The sequence below is a fragment of the Diceros bicornis genome, chromosome 11 (assembly GCF_020826845.1).
Source record: "Diceros bicornis minor isolate mBicDic1 chromosome 11, mDicBic1.mat.cur, whole genome shotgun sequence".
In the NCBI taxonomy this organism is placed as follows: Eukaryota; Metazoa; Chordata; class Mammalia; order Perissodactyla; family Rhinocerotidae; genus Diceros; species Diceros bicornis.
The window spans coordinates 50,225,020-50,242,720 of NC_080750.1; positions in this window are offsets into that span (position 1 = coordinate 50,225,020).

The window sequence follows — 17,701 nt, forward strand, 5'->3', positions numbered from 1 at the left end:
TCCAAACAGTTTAAACGGCAGCTTCACTAGCAAATATCAAGGATTGCCAATTTAGCAGACTGGAATGATGAAACTCACAGTCTTTCTTCCTCCCCTTATCTCAATCAATTCTACATTTTATGAATTTTATGAGCATTTAAATATCCCACTTCTGGGCCAGCCCCGTGGCTTAGCGGTTAAGTGCGCGCACTCTGCTGCTGGCAGCCAGGGTTCGGACCCCGGGCGCGCACAGACACACCGCTTCTCCGGCCATGCTGAGGCCGCGTCCCACATACAGCAACTAGAGGGATGTGCAGCTATGACATACAACTATCTACTGGGGTTTTGGGGGGAAAAAATAAATAAATAAAATCTTTAAAAAATAAATAAATAAATAAATATCCCACTTCTAAGTACTTAATGTCTACATTTGGAAAATTTATGTGGTAGATTCATTCAATAAATAAATATTTATTGTTTTTTATTAATTGTATAACATACCTGATACTGTGCTAAGTGCCAGATATTCAGAGGTAAACAATAAAGCCCTGGTCCCCTGCAATCCCAGCTAAGAATCTAGTGGGGTATAGAGATACCTGGGTAACTTATGCAACAGGAGGAAGAATTGAATAACCAAGCTGGAGCCAAGGCAAGGATGGAGCTGAGCTTTTGAAACCACTGAGGCAAGAAATCGCTCCAAGAATAACAGCTACTGAGGGCGTTTATTGTATTAGACCCTTTTCTATTCATAATCTTACATAATTCTCACAAGTGTACAATTTGAATAGTGTTAGCTCCATTTTGTAGATGAGGAAACTAATGCTCAAAAAGATTAACAAATTGTCTAAAGTAATCTAAGGAATAAAATTGAGAGCTAAGATTTGAATCCAAATCTCAAAACCTCAACATTCATGCTCTTTTCACTATCCCATTTTGCCTCCACAAGAAAATCCAGGAAAATGAGGAAATGATATTTATGTCCAACTTTCTTAAAGAAATACAAAACATATGAGAACTTTCTCATTCATTCATGCCAATGGCCAAGTGACTCTGTGACTTTCAATCTCCTGTTTGTGACCATTTCTCTCCACAACTGACTTCATACCTTTGAATACATTCTACACTTATGTAGTTAACCCAATAGCATGGAAATAATACATGTTCCATTTTAGTAGATAATTAAGACTGAAGTTATCAGTGTTGCTTCATTGATGCAAGTTAAGAGAAGCTAGCTGCATATTTAGGTCTGAAACAACAAGAAAATAGAAGAGATGTTAATAGATTTTTTTCAAGGTAAGTTAAAAATAGAGTATTACATGTAAGCATACTACAAAGCTGATACAATTTAAATGTGTTAGTAGGTAGGAATACATTAAAATAAACCCAGCCTGATAGATCTTGTATTGTTTATATAGCACCTCATTTACACGGCATTTCTGAAAACAAAGCCATTTGAGATGGCTCAGCAGTAAGTATAAACCACGATCTGTGTATGCTGTCATCAAATACGTCCATAAAGAGAATAGGGTCCCCAAAGAATATTTTTTGAGGAAAGCTCATGTTAGAGACATAGCTCAGTAATGCGATTTTTAAAAATTTAATAAGAATCAGGTATAAAAATACAAAATAAGTTAATGCCCATTTTGATCTATGTCTTTCATTTTCTTCTGATAGCCGTGCCAAGCACTGAAATCTCCGAATCTATCATGAATAATGCATAAACAATACACAGGTTCATTTAGCCATGTTAAAAATTTTTGGCTTTAGGTTGACATTCATCCATTAGGTGGGGAAGAGAAGAATCTTTATTTTCTTACACTCATTTGACTTCCTTCTTGCTAAAGTGCTCGTGTCCACACTGGTTCATATGCATGTACACCTGCCTGCATACACACAGGAACAACAAACAGTTATTTCAAGCCATAAAATTCAAAGCCCAATTTGTAAGCTATTAGCAATAATGTTTGATGACTCATTGGATATAAGATTTATGCAACTTCAAGAAGAACAAAATCATTACCCAAAGTAAAGATGTCATTTTAAATATATTATATTTACTTAAGTGTATTCTCCTGACAATAATTTGCATTGTGTTTGCTTATCTAAGCTTAACAAGTACTCTATAACAAAAATGAGACCTGAGCACCAGAGTCTGAGAGATTCTATACATCAGAGGCACTAAAGGGAAATTGTTACCCCAGTGACCTCAAGCCCTACAACTTCCTAGGGTGCTGCATTTTTTAAGAATAAAGTGATTTAATCCTTCTTCATCCCTTGTATTCTGGAAAGTTTATCACTGTCCCGATTATTTCTGAAGTTCTTGGAAGGAGGTGTTTTAGTTATCCTTGTCACATTTATGTCCAGATTTAAATTCCAGTTATTACTGAATGGTTGGGTCCCTGCTTGCCATGTCACCACCTGAAGCTTCTATCTTTTCCTGCAGTCCTTTCACTCTATAGGTGGATTTCATCCCTTGTTCCTTCTCTCAAACCTCCATTAGAATCCTTTTTGGTGTAACCAACTTTTACTCAAGGCTTTGGCAGAATCAGGGGACACTAACAGACTACATAAAAGAAAAGAATTTTAAATTTATCATCAGATAACAGAGTCATTAATAGCATTAGGCCATCGCCATGTCAGAGAACCTCCCACCAGCTGCCCTTTTTCTAAGCCTCTGTTTGTTTGCTTATTTTTGAATTTTTGTATTTTTATATTCTGTAACCAGAACTTCCTCCTCATCACATCTTATTTTCATTGTGGCCTCTTTTCCTCCTCCTCTCATTATGCAGCAAAGAGTTCAAAACTCAAAATTTCTGCAATTTTATTAAACAATTAAGCAGAGGAAGTTAGTTCTCTCGACTTCTTTGTCTTTCATACCAAGAGGGCCATTAAAACGTTTCCCTAAACAAAAGATCTGTCATCCGTGATCTCCAACTGAAGACACATACACCAACAGAAAATTGAAACTGAAGTTTTTCTCTCACATAAGATGAAATCCACGGAGAGCAAACTGTCCCACAGATAGTCTCTGGAAACTGACTCTCATGTGCTGAAAAAAGCTGAATCACGGTTGGTTGGTTGATTATTTCTCTCTAATTGCAAAAATATTTTGAAGTAGATTTACAACAAAAACACAAGGAAGACATTAGGTTTGTTTTGAGAGAGTACTTTTGCCTACATTTCCCCCAAAATGCTCACCTTTTCATGCACGCTTTCCCCATTTTGAGGCTGGTCCCAGGGCTGCTGGTGAGGTGGTGTGCAAAATCAATAGGAGATTCCTCCTAAAATTGGTCGGGGTATCGTAGAGTCCCTTCAGTCTGTATTAGCAAGTTCAAGGATAGCAGTCCTTTCTGAATGATTCTCAGGTTTACCCAAACATAACCTTTTAAAAAGTTTTTCAAGAAACTGCCTTATTTTCTTTAGTAATAGAAAGAAACCAAATTCCTATTTTCTCATTCTGGAAAATGTACAGCAGTGCTAGAGAAAATGGAGCAAATGAGAACACAGAGTTTCTTTCTTTCCTTTCTATCACCTCTTGTTAAGGTGCACGTGTTAAGGATGACACTTCAATCTGTTGGAAGCAGCAGCATTCCAGGCTGGGACTAAAAAAATATGCATATTAGATGCTACCTCCCAGCCCAGGTTATATGAAAATATTCTCCAGCTAAGGGTCCTGCACATTGTTCCACAGACCAATCAATGCATTTCCCTTCATAAGTTGAAGTGTAGAAACACCAAGTACAGGACTCCTCTTCACCATCCTCTTAACAAATGTTGTTTGGGCTTTTGAAAAATTTATGATTAGATTTCCCTCTTAGCTTCTTTGATTAGTCTTCTTTATTGGCATATTTATTATCTTTCTACCAATTTACATTTTCTTTTCATTGTTCTTGTGCAGTTGCTGAAAAACAAAAAATGTGGGACTTAATTCATTCTAACTTTAAAAATTCAGAGGTTATTTTGGTCACCATTATATAAAAAAATTGAATTTTTAATTTAGACTAGGTTCCAGATGAACTTTTCATTTTACAGAATAGGAAATTGAAACCTAAAGAGATTAAGTAAGACTCGCCTAGAATTTCTCCATTAGATTTTATTAAAACAGGAATCCAGGTCTCTTGCCTCCCAGGCCAGGAGTTTTTACAATATGCCATGCTGCCCTCTATCCCTATGGTACATTTAGCTTGTCATTCTCAATAATAACAAATATTCTGTGCTGTGTTACTTTCTATTATTTTATGGTTATTATTATTGTCTAAACTGCTGAATTATAAATTTCTTGAAGGTAAAAGTTATGTCTGATTCTGTAGTATCCCTGGAAGCTAGTGCACTACAGCACTGGGTGCATTTTTGGCACTCAGTTAACACTTGCTGGTTAATTTTAATATATCCATTTTTTTTCCAGATAACTTTGCAAATCTTTTTTCTTTTTGAATTGAATGAATAATGTTAAAACTAAGAACAAATTAATTTCAGGAATAAGTAATAAGTCTTTTTTTATTCCCCCACTAATAGTAATGTGAGAAAATGTTGCTAGATCAAATGAAATCTTTAGGGATGAACTCTAATCCTTCCTGTACTAATGTTTCCATGTGGAGGGTATTCCATTAGAGTAACGCTCCAGCCTCTTTTCCTTGGTACTCTTCACCTCAAAACACACTTTCCTAGAGGAAGACAGGGGACTGTTTGACTCAGACCAGGATTTGTGTTTTCACAACTCCATGAAGATATCGTTTACACTGTAGTCTGTTTGGTAACCCCGAATTTGACCCCTGTCTAAGGGGTCTAATTGTCTACAATGAGGTTGTTTTTTCCATTTGCTCTCAGCCATGTGGTAAGCTCAACAAGGCAGATAGTGGTATAGTTGAGGGGATAATTTTAATTGTAGGGAGTAAATTTAGCAAAACCACTTGCCTGCAAATCTAGGCTATATTCTCCAAACAGCTTTCTCAGTAATGAAGCTGGTATTTTTTCACTCTCGTGTATTTTGTTTCCAAATTTAGGTGCTAAGAAAATGGGGCTGTTGTTATTTAGTGAGCCCTCTTAAATGTCAACAACAGTTGCCTCTATTGCTTCAATAGCCTCATGGGAGGACAGCAAATATTTCTTAGCTATAGACTCTCTGAATGCCCCAGAAGGTAAATATGGGTGCCCACTAATTGTGGGAAGAGAAATGGACAGTTAACTGTCTTCTATCTCATTTTCTAGTATAGCAGAAGACAATGAACTTAACTTGTATATTTCTAGTATTTCTGTATTTCTAGCATTGCAGAGACCATTGTACAAAACAATATAGTAATTCATTTTATCCAAGTTAATATTCTCATGGTGTTGGAAGCAATGATTTTTCACATACAGGCTCTTTAAACAGGAAGTCATAAAAACCAGTTCGTCTACCTCGGACATTGCTGAACTAATGTGATACAGCACGTCAAGCTTTACCAAGTTTGTCACTTGCTCTTATAATGTATTGGAAAATCACTGGATTAACTAGTTAGTAGACATAATTAGTTAGAAACACTCAATGATGAATCAGTTGGTTTACTTTTTGTAAGAATAGAATGGGTACTAGATACCTCCTAAGAGAAAATGAAAAACTGAACTGTAACATTAGACAAGTTAGTCAAAATAATATTCCCAGGATATTAGGTAACTTCTCGGTTGCCTTCTCAGTAAGGCCTTTCCAGACCACTCTTTCTAAAATTTCCACCTGATATCCTGACATTTTGTATCCCTCTTCTCTGCTTTTCTCACCTTGGTACTTATCACTGATTAATATTCTACATATTTTGTTTATTTTTCTTTATTGCCCATCACCCCCAAATATACACCCCATGAGGACAGGGATCTTTTGTTCCCTGCTGTGTCTCCAGTTCCTATAATAATGCCTGACACATAACAGGTCCTCAATAAATATTTGTCAAATGAATGAACAGATACAGGAAAGACAAACTTCTGAAGAATTCCTTTAATTTTCTCTTCCTTGCAGTGAAGAAAATTGCCTTTTTCTGCAGGGAGGAAAATTGCTTTCCCCTGCCCTAGCCCTGTCCCTGCAGAGTCCCTTAACTCCTCTCCAGCATCTTCTCTACATCTTTTCCAATAAAAACAATATGAATATTTGTAAGAGTATGATATTTAGTACCTAAAATCATAGATTTGTTCTACCTCTGTCACTTATGAGCTGTTTAATCTGAGCCTGTTATTTCACTTGTGAAGTGGGAATATAAATACAAATACATTCACAAAGATGTAGAAATGAGCATTGGAAAGTGACTTGTAAACCTCAAAAACCTATATAAATATTTACAGTTATAGACCAGCTGTCATTACTACAAGAGATTTTTCTTCTCCTTTCTGCCAAGTAATGTTTATTCCCCAGTCCCATATATATATATATTTTTTATTTTTTTTTCGTAAGGAAGATTGGCCCTGAGCTAACGTCTGTTGCCAATCTTCCTCTTCTTGCTTGAGAAAGATGGTCACTGAGCTAACATCTGTGCCAATCTTCCTCTACTTTGTATATGGGCTTGATGAGTGGTGTGCAGGTCTGCACCCAGGATCTGAACCCACAAACCCCGAGCCACTGAAGCAGAGCACGTGATCCCAACCAGTATGCCATTGGGCCGGCCCCCATACATATGTTTTAATTGTAAATAAAACTATTCCATGAATGCTTTCTTCTGGAATGAACAGAATGGCAGTCCAGTGGCTTTTATGCTGCTGATCATAAACACAAAGGCTTGCACCATTTTCCTCGTTTGTGTGACTGCTGCCACTGATGGACCTCTGACAACCAGACTTAAGCCAATGAGCCAATAGAAAAGATAACCTATTTAAGGGTCCAAGCAAACAAAGCACACACATGGTAAATAGGATCAGAAGTGGAGTAGATAATATAATTATATTATCTACTAGAAGGGTGCTAGAAAGATATTTTCTAATTTTCTGGGGACTCTGAAATTATAAAACGAGCTATTGATTTCTTTGTTCCACAACATTTCTCTTTAGAAGTCTTCTATTAGAGAGCAAATGTCACCTGAGAGAAAGACATAAAAATCAGCCTCAGTCTTTGATGTCTTAGCATAAATTAAGTGTTAGATTCATTGGAAGGCAGAGAACAAAAGCCCAATGGAATGGGACTCATATTAAGTGAGTTGTAATATTAGGGAAATGAAAGTCCCAGAATAATTCCTGAGAAGAATATGTTAACCTAGAGCAAGGTTCAGCCAATCTTTTCTATAAAGAATCAGATAGATAGGAAATATTTCAGGCTTTTCAGGTCTTTGGTCTCTATTGCTGCTACTCAGCAAAAGCAGCCATAGACAACAAGTAAGTGAATGAGTGTGGCGGTGTTCAATAAAATTTTACTTATAAAAACAAGCTGTCTGCTCAATCGGCTGGTGGGCCATAATTTACCAACTCCTGGCCTAGAGGTCCAAAATGGGTGGATTCTTGTCATCCATGTCCCAGAATGATGAAGAAAGTGGGATCTCAGGAAAATAGGAGAACACAGAATATAAAAATTTCCTAAGGTTTCTCAATGCTGTCAAGGGCTAGTTCTGCCATCAAACTTTACATGGAATATTAAATCTTACTGCATCCTTGGTTTTTTCTTCAATAAGAATCAGTTTATCAAAGAAGATTACAATCAATTGTTCCCTTCCCTCTTGACAGGACACTCTTGTTAAGAGCAGTATGGAGTAGTGGCTAAGAGTGTGGGTTCTAAAGCCAGATATCCAGCATTTGAATCTTATTCTGTCATTTACCACATGTACAACATTGAACTTGTAACTTAACCTCCATTTCCTCATCTGTAAAGTTGGGAGTCATGATGGAGCCTACTCCACAGGGTTTTTATGAAGGATTCATCAGAGATGAGCAAAGTTCTTAGAATAATGTCTGAAATATATTAATTGTTATGTGAAGTTTAGGTACTGTTTTTATTCCTTCTGGGACAAGAAAGAAGAATGCTTTTTCCTCTATTTATTCCTGAGTTTCAAATATAAATAAATGAATAACTTGTATAGTTAGCTGACGACACGTGCTCACTCTATTGCTTCAGATTGTGGCTGATTGTGGGGAAGAGAATTCTTAGAACACAGTGACATGAAAGGGCTCCTTTCTCTCAGTCTCAGATCTAACCTGCTGCTTCTACTGGGCTCAATGCTGGTGATTATAAGAAGTTGGGTGTGAGTGCAAGTTTGGATTTTGTGAGAAGGGTGACAGAGACAAGTGAGGGAATCTTTTTTACCCCTGGCCTTGGCTACCTTCTCAGACCAGGACCAGGACCCCCTGGGTAAGAAAGTAGAAAGTGATGGGTCCTGGGGAAAGTTTGGCCTGCTGAAATCCATGGATCCCTTAGGGCATGAGTGTGACTGACATTTTTTTGGCCAAAAGGAATAGAAGGAGCCAAATAAATCAAATGAGTCCTCCCTACCCCTGAGCTATGGAGACAAGGATACAAGCTGCTTCCATCCTTCTACATTCTCAGGCCAAGGGAAAGAGACTACACCATTTTCCATTGTTTGTGTGACTGCTGTCACTTAGGGTCCTCCAACATTCAGACTTGACCTCAATGAGCCAACAGAAAAATATAGTAACCTGTATAAGGGGGTCCAGAAGCCACAGAGAGCATTGTCAAATAAAAGAAATAAAATATATGCCCAGGAAACTAGAGTTACTAGAAAGACAGATAATAATTTGAGTGAAAATAGTAAGATCATTTAAAGAGATTCAGCACCAGTGCTGCTTTAGAAATTTAAAATAAAGCATAATTTTCCAACTAAACAATTTAGCAGACAAATTGAAGATTATGGTCACTCTTGAGATCTGAATAAGTGATTCAGATTAAATTCAAGTCTTCCTTCAAAGCATTGTGCAAAAATAAAAAGAGATAGAGGTCATGAGAGAAAAGGTAAGTGATAAGGATATTAGATTCAGGAAGAGTAACATGTGAATAATAAAATTTCCAAGAAGATAAAAAGGAATAGATGGAGGCAAAAAAAATTAAACAATTCTTTTTCTTGAGATGAAGAAAGAAAACAGATTGAAAATTCTCACCCAATTCCAGTCTGAACTGGTAGGAAATGACACATACCTCTGCATATTGGGTAAATGCTTGAACACTAAGATATGAAAAGAATTGCAAAGTTCCAGATCAAAAAAAAAAAAAGTTACCTATAAAGAATAAATAATCAAATTTTCTCATCTCCAACACTGATCACTACGACGTAGCAAAATAGCATCTGCCAGTTTCTTCAAGAAGATTAGGATCAAGAGATACATATCCACCTGAGACGTATTCACCTATTAGGGCAACGTAAATATATTTAAGGACATACCATATTTCAGGTAGTGATATTTATGAAATAAAGTATAAGTGGATAAAGATGTTTGGGGAATGTTAAAATAAGAGCAAATAAATCCTTCTAAACAGGAGAGACATTCTCTAAGGAGAATTCTAACAATCTAACCAAGAGGGGCTAAATAGAGGGTTAGTAGAGTATCTTGTGGGAGATCCAATGGTGCATCTTGGTGGATGAAAAACACATTATCTTGTTGCCAAATATTAGTATTTAAATATATTTTTGATTATGGTAAAAGGCAAAGGAATTGTAATTATTTATGGAGTTGAATCATACAATTAAATTTCCAAATTAACAAGAAAAGAAAATGAAATAAATAGAAACTTGGTCACATTTGGGGGAAAAAAAAAAGAAAAGAGAAAAAGAAAACAAAACATAAAATTAAAACTAAGCACAAGTACCTTGGAAGAAAAACAAGTACATCAATCATTATGGTAAACACATCAGGACTGAACAACAATATGCTGTTTAAAAGGACGACTGAAAATGAAACTCAGCAATATGGTGTTTTCAAGAAACTCTAAAAACAGATTGTTAGAGAGATGTGGAAAATAAAGTGATAGTCCAAAAGAATCGGGCAAATGAACACAAAAAAAGGAACCAGACGTTGTCGATATTAATATCAGATACGGTATAAGCTAAAAAATATGCTGAAAGAAAAAAAAAAGGGAGAATTTTGTAGCCACAAAAGGCACCGTACACAAAGTTTCCATAGTCATAAACCCACATACACTCAAACTTGTCAGCTAAATACATAATACAAAATGATTAAAAATACAAAGGGAGCCTGATGAAAACACAACATAGGGAGCCTTGTTCTGGTTTATTGTAAAAAACTAAGGATAGACAAAGGCAAATGGAATGATTCAATCAATTAATTTGATTGAATAGACATAGAAAAGATACATTTTTTCCATTTGTTTATTCAATATGTACACAATCTTATTATGTATCTGACAACAAAGAACTCTTAACAAAATATAAATATAGATATATATCCAGACATATTCTCAGGTCATGACCCACATGGATTAGTAATAAATAATTTAAAAATTACTATTTTAACTGCCAGGAACTTAAAAAACTATGATGCTAAAATAATCCTTAGACCAGAAAAGAAGTCAAAATGTAGTTCACAAAATATAGAGAGAGGAATGAAAAAGCAAACGCAACTGCTGAGAAGCAGAGAAAGCTGTACCTGGTAAAATCTTGCAGCCTGCAATGTCTTTTATAATGAAGACAGGAGAGAGAAAAACATAAGGATTTATCTTATTATCTTATCTAATAAATTAGAAAAAAAAAGAACCCAAATCAAAGCGGTATATAATTATGAATGCCTATTAAGCTGAACTTAATTAAATAGGAAAATAAATAGGTAATTAATAAAATAGAAAAAAAGGCATCAATAGTATCAGCTTATTACCAAAAAAATGAGACAATAAAATAACACAAGTTTAGGAATGCAACTGTACGCCCCAAATTTTAAAACCTAGAGGAAATGGTTGATTTTCTAACGAACTATAAATGATAAGAATATACCCCCAAAAAAGAACTGGGAAGATTGAATCCATCTAGTATCACAAAAGATCTACTGAGATAGTCACAAGAACCAGGTGGGTCAACAATCAAGCTTTAATCTTTAAAGAATAGATGATTTTGATATAGCTCCAGGAGGGGACATCAGCATCATGGCAGCATGAGACATCCCTCATTTTTGTCCCCTCCAACAACAAAAATTCGGCATTTATCCATAGACAAAAGTGCCTTTATGGGAGCTGTGGGATGTAGCACCATACTCCAACAGAGCTGGAAGGAGCCTTGCCCACCCATGCTTCCGGTAATGGGCAGACAAATCTCAGTCCTGGCCATGGACCCTGCAGTGGCCTGTGAACCAGATCCAGCCCCTCTTGGTTGTGGTCCGGGAGCCCCTAGAAAACATTGTGCCACAGAGAAGAGGTAAATTCCTGGAAATGTACAACCTACCAAGACTGAACCGTGAAGAAATAGAAAATATGAACAGACCAATAATAAGAGATTGAATCAGTAAATAAAAACCTTACAATGAAGAAAAGTTCAGAACCAGATCATTTCAGTGGTGAATCCTACTAAACATTTAAAGAAGAATTAACACCAATCCTCAAACTCTTCCAAAAAATTGAAGAGGGAAGACTCCCAAACTCATTTTACAAGGCCAGCATTACCCTAATACCAAACCCAGATAAGGACACTACAAGAAAAGAAAACGACAGGCCAACATCCCTGATGAATATAGATGCAAAAATTCTCAACAGAATATTGGCAGATTGAATTTAACAGCACATTAAAAAGATCATACACCATGATCAAGGGAGATTCATCCTTGGGATGCAAGGCTGGTTCAACATATGCAAATCAATAAATGTAGATTAGTAGAATGAAATATAAATTAGTAGAATGAAAGATAAAAATCATATGATCATCTCAATAGATGCAGAAAAAGCATTTGACAAAATACAACATCAGTTCATGATAAAAATACCCAACAAATTGGGTTTAGAAGGGATGTATCTCAACGTAACAAAGGTCGTATATGACAAGTACACAGCTAACATCATACTCAATGAGTATGAACAAGTGAAAGGTTGAAAAATCTTCCTCGAAGATCAGGAACAAGACGAGAGCATCCATTCTCACCTTTCCTATTCAACATATTACTGGAAGTCCTACAGAACAGGAGAATATATTTGCAAATCATATATCTGATAAAGGATTAATATCCAAAATATATAAATAACTCATACAACTCAATATCAAAAAAAAAAAACAATTAAAAAATGGGCAGAGGAACTGAATAGACATTTTTCCAGAAAAGACATACAAATGTCCAACAGATACATGAAAAGGTGCTCAACATCACTAATTACCAAGGAAATACAAATCAAAACCATGACAAGATATCACCTTACACCTGTTAGGATGGCTATCATCAAGAAGACAAGATATAATAAGTGTTGGTGAGGATGCAGAGAAAAGGGAACCCTTGTGAACTGTTGATCTGAATGTAAAATGATTCCGTCACTAGGAAAAACAATATGGAAGAGCCTCAAAAAATTAAAAATAGAACTACCATATGATCCAACAATCTCACTTCTGGGTATTTATCCAAAGGAAATGAAATCACTGTCTCAAAGAGATAGCTGCACCCGCATGTTAATTGCAGCATTATTCACAACAGCCAAGACATAGAAACAACCTAAGTGTCCAACAGAAAATGAATGGATAAAGAAGATGTGGTGTATATAGATATATACACACAACGGAATATTACTCAGCCATGAGAAATAAGGAAATCTTGCCATTTATGACAACGTGGGTGGACCTTGAGGGTATAATGCTAAGTGAGATAAGTCAAACAGAGAAAGACAAATACTGTATGATATCACTTATTTGTGAAATCTAAAAAAGCCAAACTCATAAAAACAGGGAGTAGAATGGTGGTTACCAGGGGCAGGAGGGGAGGGGAACTGGGGAAATATTGTTTAAGAGTACAAAATTGCAACTAGTAAATCAAAAGTTCTGGGGATCTAATGCACAGCATAGTGATGATACTCAACAATACTGTATTGTAAACTGCAAAGTTGCTTAGAGACTAGATCTTAATTCTTCTCACCACAAAAAAAAAATGATGATTATGTGATGTGATAATGTTAGCCAATGCTACAGTGGTAATCATATTGCAATATATAAATATATATACAATATGTAAATGTTGTACCTCCTAAACTTGCACAATGGTATGTGTCAATTATATCAATTTAATAAACTCTACCAATGATAATACAAGTATCAATAATAAAATACAAATTTTGATCAACTATGCTAGAGTAGAGAATTATCTTTCTGTTCTTTTTTTTTTTTTTTTTTTTTTTGCTGAGGAAGATTTGCCCTGAGCCAACATCTGTGTCAATCTTCCTCTACTTTGTATGCGGGATGCTGCAACAGCATGGCTAATGAGTGGTGTAAGTCCGTGCCTGGGAACAGAACCCGTGAACCTGGGCTGCTAAAGCGGAGCATGCTGAACCCAACCACCCAGCCACAGGGCTGGCCCCTCTATTCTTTTTACAGAAAATATTATAAAGTCATCATATTGACAGGTACTAAATAGTATGCAACCAGCAATGTATGAAAAAGACCTTATAGGGGTGTGTCACGAAGTTAATATTGGGTTATTTTTTAGGTTTTTTGATGTTTGTGCTATTTTTCAACATTTATAAATCTGTAATATATTGTGATTTCTCTTCTCATTTTAAATAAATGTTCACTTTTGTACCTAAATAAAAATAGTTTTTGGGATAAATGCCCTAGAAAATTCCAGGAAAGCAAGTATGCCAGTACATTTTTATTAATCTCCTTATGATATTTTATTTTGGAGTACAAAGATTGGCCTTTCATTTAGGCCTGGACTTGCAATATCAAACATGTTTTGGGGACAGCTAAGTAATATAATTTTTTCTTAAATCATATTTTTAAATGTAATTAAAGAGTAAAGTAAATTCAAAGTAAAGCCCTCTCTGTCTTTATATTAAGTACAGTGATACACTGTATAATGATGCTTTGGCCAACAAGACTGCATGACGGTGCATACCATGGTAGTCCCATAAGATTAGTACCATATTATCCAGGTAGATACTAGGCTATACCGTCTAAGGTGTATGTAAGTACCCTCTATGATGTTTGCACAATGACGAAATCACCTAACGCATTTCTCAGAACATATCCCCCTCATTAAGCAATGCATAACTGTATATAAAAATAGTCTTAACTCTGACAACAACAAAAAATTCCATCTTTCTTTTGTTTCACAGACATTCATACCCACCCCTCCCCCCCACACACACACTTCCATACGATAAAAAAAATAGTGCAAAACCAATTGCAAGTGGAAACTGCTGCTCAGACCCAAGATAACAAGGTGAACTGCAGCAAACTGGGAAATTCAAGCACCATTCAAAACATGTAGCCTCTACTCTAATTCAGGAAATTGTTGTCCCATGGGAATATTAGCATATTGTTCTCAGCCTCATTTTTCAAGAGAAGGCAGAAATCCAGGTTTTTATTTGCAAACTTCCAATTTAAAATATAAAATATACCAGATACCACCGTTGGATGAATCCTATTCATGGCCCAGCATTTCCACTTTTGATTTAGGCATGAGACTATTGCAATATAACTTGGAAATAGAGAGAAACTCTCCGAGGTTTACCATACTTAGTGCATTACCTTTTAGAAAGCCCAAGTGTATTGACATTGCACATACATAAACTTGACTAGTAGATCTCATTTAAGGTAAATAAGTTGCCACACATAGAGTATTGTTCTAATTTGGATCTTTGGTTTAAAAATGAAGACCTATACTGTGTGAAAAGAGTCTATCAAAGTTACATATAGACTAGAACTAGAATCATGGAGACTGACTTCAGAAATGGAGGGATTTTTGTGATTTGATCTCTCTTTCTCTCCCACCTCCTTTCCCCTACATACTGTCACTCCTCTGGAGACCTGGAAACGCTGCTTCAACCAGTGTGTCTATTCCACGTCTTTCTGTATGCTCTCTTTCAATGCTTACTCATAGCATGTTTCCTCAGAACTTGGGCTGGATGTTTTAGAGAATATGGTCAGCTTCTGTCCCTGTTTCTAACTGATCCACTTCCTTGGATTTCTTTAGTTCAAATTATCTGAAGAGGTAATTTGATACATTCAGACCATCTTTCTATGTCTTGTCGTACAACATAGCCATTTCATAGGCTAACCTATGAGCAAGCTGTGGTTGGATCAGCTGAACACTTTGGTCCAATAACATGGTAGGTAGGGAGAGGGTACACATAAAATATACGCCAAGATAGCATGAACTGTAAGAGGGGCAGATTTTTGTCCCAAAAGTGACATTTGGGCACGTATGTCAATACAAAATAAGTTTCCAGATTTATAGGGCTCCCTATTACTAGGAATTTTAAAGTTTTGATAGACTTGAGAAAAGATAGTAGTATATATTTGAGTATGGATTATTAGGAAGAAGGATCTGGCCACCTACTTTCAAAAAAATTGACATGAAAGCCTTATTAATAGCAGTGGAGTATTGTCTGATACAGTGCCAGAAGGTGAGAGGATGATACAAAAAGAGCGAGCAGGGCTCTGCTCTGCTGTACACAGTGTCGCTAGGAGTTGGAACATACTCGACAGCACTAACAACTAAATGGATTATTAATGGAGCCTTTTTTAAAGAGCCCATTCTTCTTGTGAATGATGCAGTATGATTAATTCCTTAAGTGAGACCCCAGGAGATTCTGCAACTGCAGTCTCTGAAGAATGACTAGAGCAGAATCTAGGATGACAAGAGGGTTCTAGCTAATGAAGAGCTTAGCAACATCCAACAACCTGTTCCAAGTCTACTTAAAATTATGAGATCTCTAATCATGTGTTCGTCTTTGAAATGCATTTTGAAAAATCACTTTCAAATAACATTAGTTTCGTGCAGCTGCCATAACAAAGCACCACAAACTGGGTAGCTTAAAACAATAGAAATTTGTCCTCTCCCAGAGGCTAGAAGTCCACCCTGAATTCTCCAGCCAATGCCTCTAGGGGACAATCCTTCCTTGCCTCTTTCAGCTTCCCGTAGCCACAGGCATTCCTTGGCTTGTGACAGCATAACTCTGGGATCTGCTTCTGTCTTCACATGGCAGTATTGTCTCTTTGTCTCTTCTCTTCTTATAGACACCAGTCATGTTGAATTGCTCACTCTAATCACCTCATCTTAACTCGATTATATCTGCAAAGACGCTAGTTTCAAATAAGGTCACATTCATAGGTACTGGGAGTTAGGACTTCAAATTATCTTTCGGGGGGACATAATTCAACCCATAGCATAAGATAAGCAACAAACTAGTATGAATTTCAATCTGTTCTGCTGGGTTTTGAAGACACTAATTAACGCTCCTTTCTGTAAAGCAATGGCATGCAACGTCGTTCTCTGATTATTAAAATCACCTGGGAGATTTTACAGCTTCCCAGTTCTCAAGCCTGCACAACAGAACAATTAAATCAGCATCTCTGGAGGTGACCCAGGCATCAGCATGTTTGAAAGCTCTTAGGTGATTCCAGTGTGTATCTAATTTTGAAAACTACTGTAATAGACACAGGAGAAAACTAAGTATAAAAAATAATCTGCTTTATTATTGAAGAATGTAGTTTTCACCCACGAGGGCAAAAGAATTTTCTATTTCTTTGCACATGAATTAACTTAACTCCCCAGTCACAGTCAGAACAGCTAGACAATTGCAGGCCACTCTCTGGAGGGGCAGAGCATGGCCTGGTTGGCTTCTAGCATTTGGCCTGCCAGCAGTTAGGTCTTGTGAGAGAAAGAAGAAAGGCTAAGCCACTTAGAGTTTTCACAATCTCATCAATCTGATCAATCTCCCATGGAGAGTAGTGAGAAGTGGAAAAAATAATGGAAATTTATTGCTACTTCCAAGTATCAGATGTCCATTTGTTTTTATTCTCTAAGAGAAGTAAACATAATTTCCAGTTATAATTGCAAAAGTACAATTAATTTATTGTTTTCATTTCCTACAAAATCTCGCTGACCTAAAATTGAGTTTCTCCTCAATTTACTAATTTAACTTTTAATAGCTTCCCCTTTACATATCCAATGGAATCATCCTCTGATAATACTTCCTGTGCAACGTGGAACACGCTATTTATTTTCACAACATTTTAAATGTGACTATCCATCCAAGGCAGATATATATTGACTGATTCCTTTATTCAATCATACATTCAGCACATATTTCTCAAGTGCTGTACTCTGAGCCAACAGGCATCTTTCTAGTCCCTCCCTTAGACTTTAGATTCTATTAGAAAATATAGAAAGTAACAAGCAAACAAATAAATATTTTAGGTAGTGATAAGTGCTTGGGAGAAAAATAAAGCAGAGTCAGGAAGAGAGTGTGACAGGGCCCAGGGGAACATGTGCTAAATGTAGTCTCTTGGCACTACATCGAGTCCCGCCCCTTCTGTATCTTCTAGTTATACTAGGATTGAAGAATGAAGAATGCCTTCCCAGACTCTCTTTCAGTTAGCTCACCAGGTGCAGTTTAGATTCTACCAGGGAGATGCCCTTGCATAAGATGTGGAAGATTTAGGGAGGTAGAGGCCATTTTCCTGCACTGGCGGCAACCAACTGGCAGACTTCAGCAGATGTGAACATACGCAGTTGGGCACCAGAGACCACTTTCTAATACGCACTTCATGAATTGAAAAGCACCACAGTACTCAGAAATAGGAAACATCACATTTCTTTAATTTCTCTAAATCAATTTTAA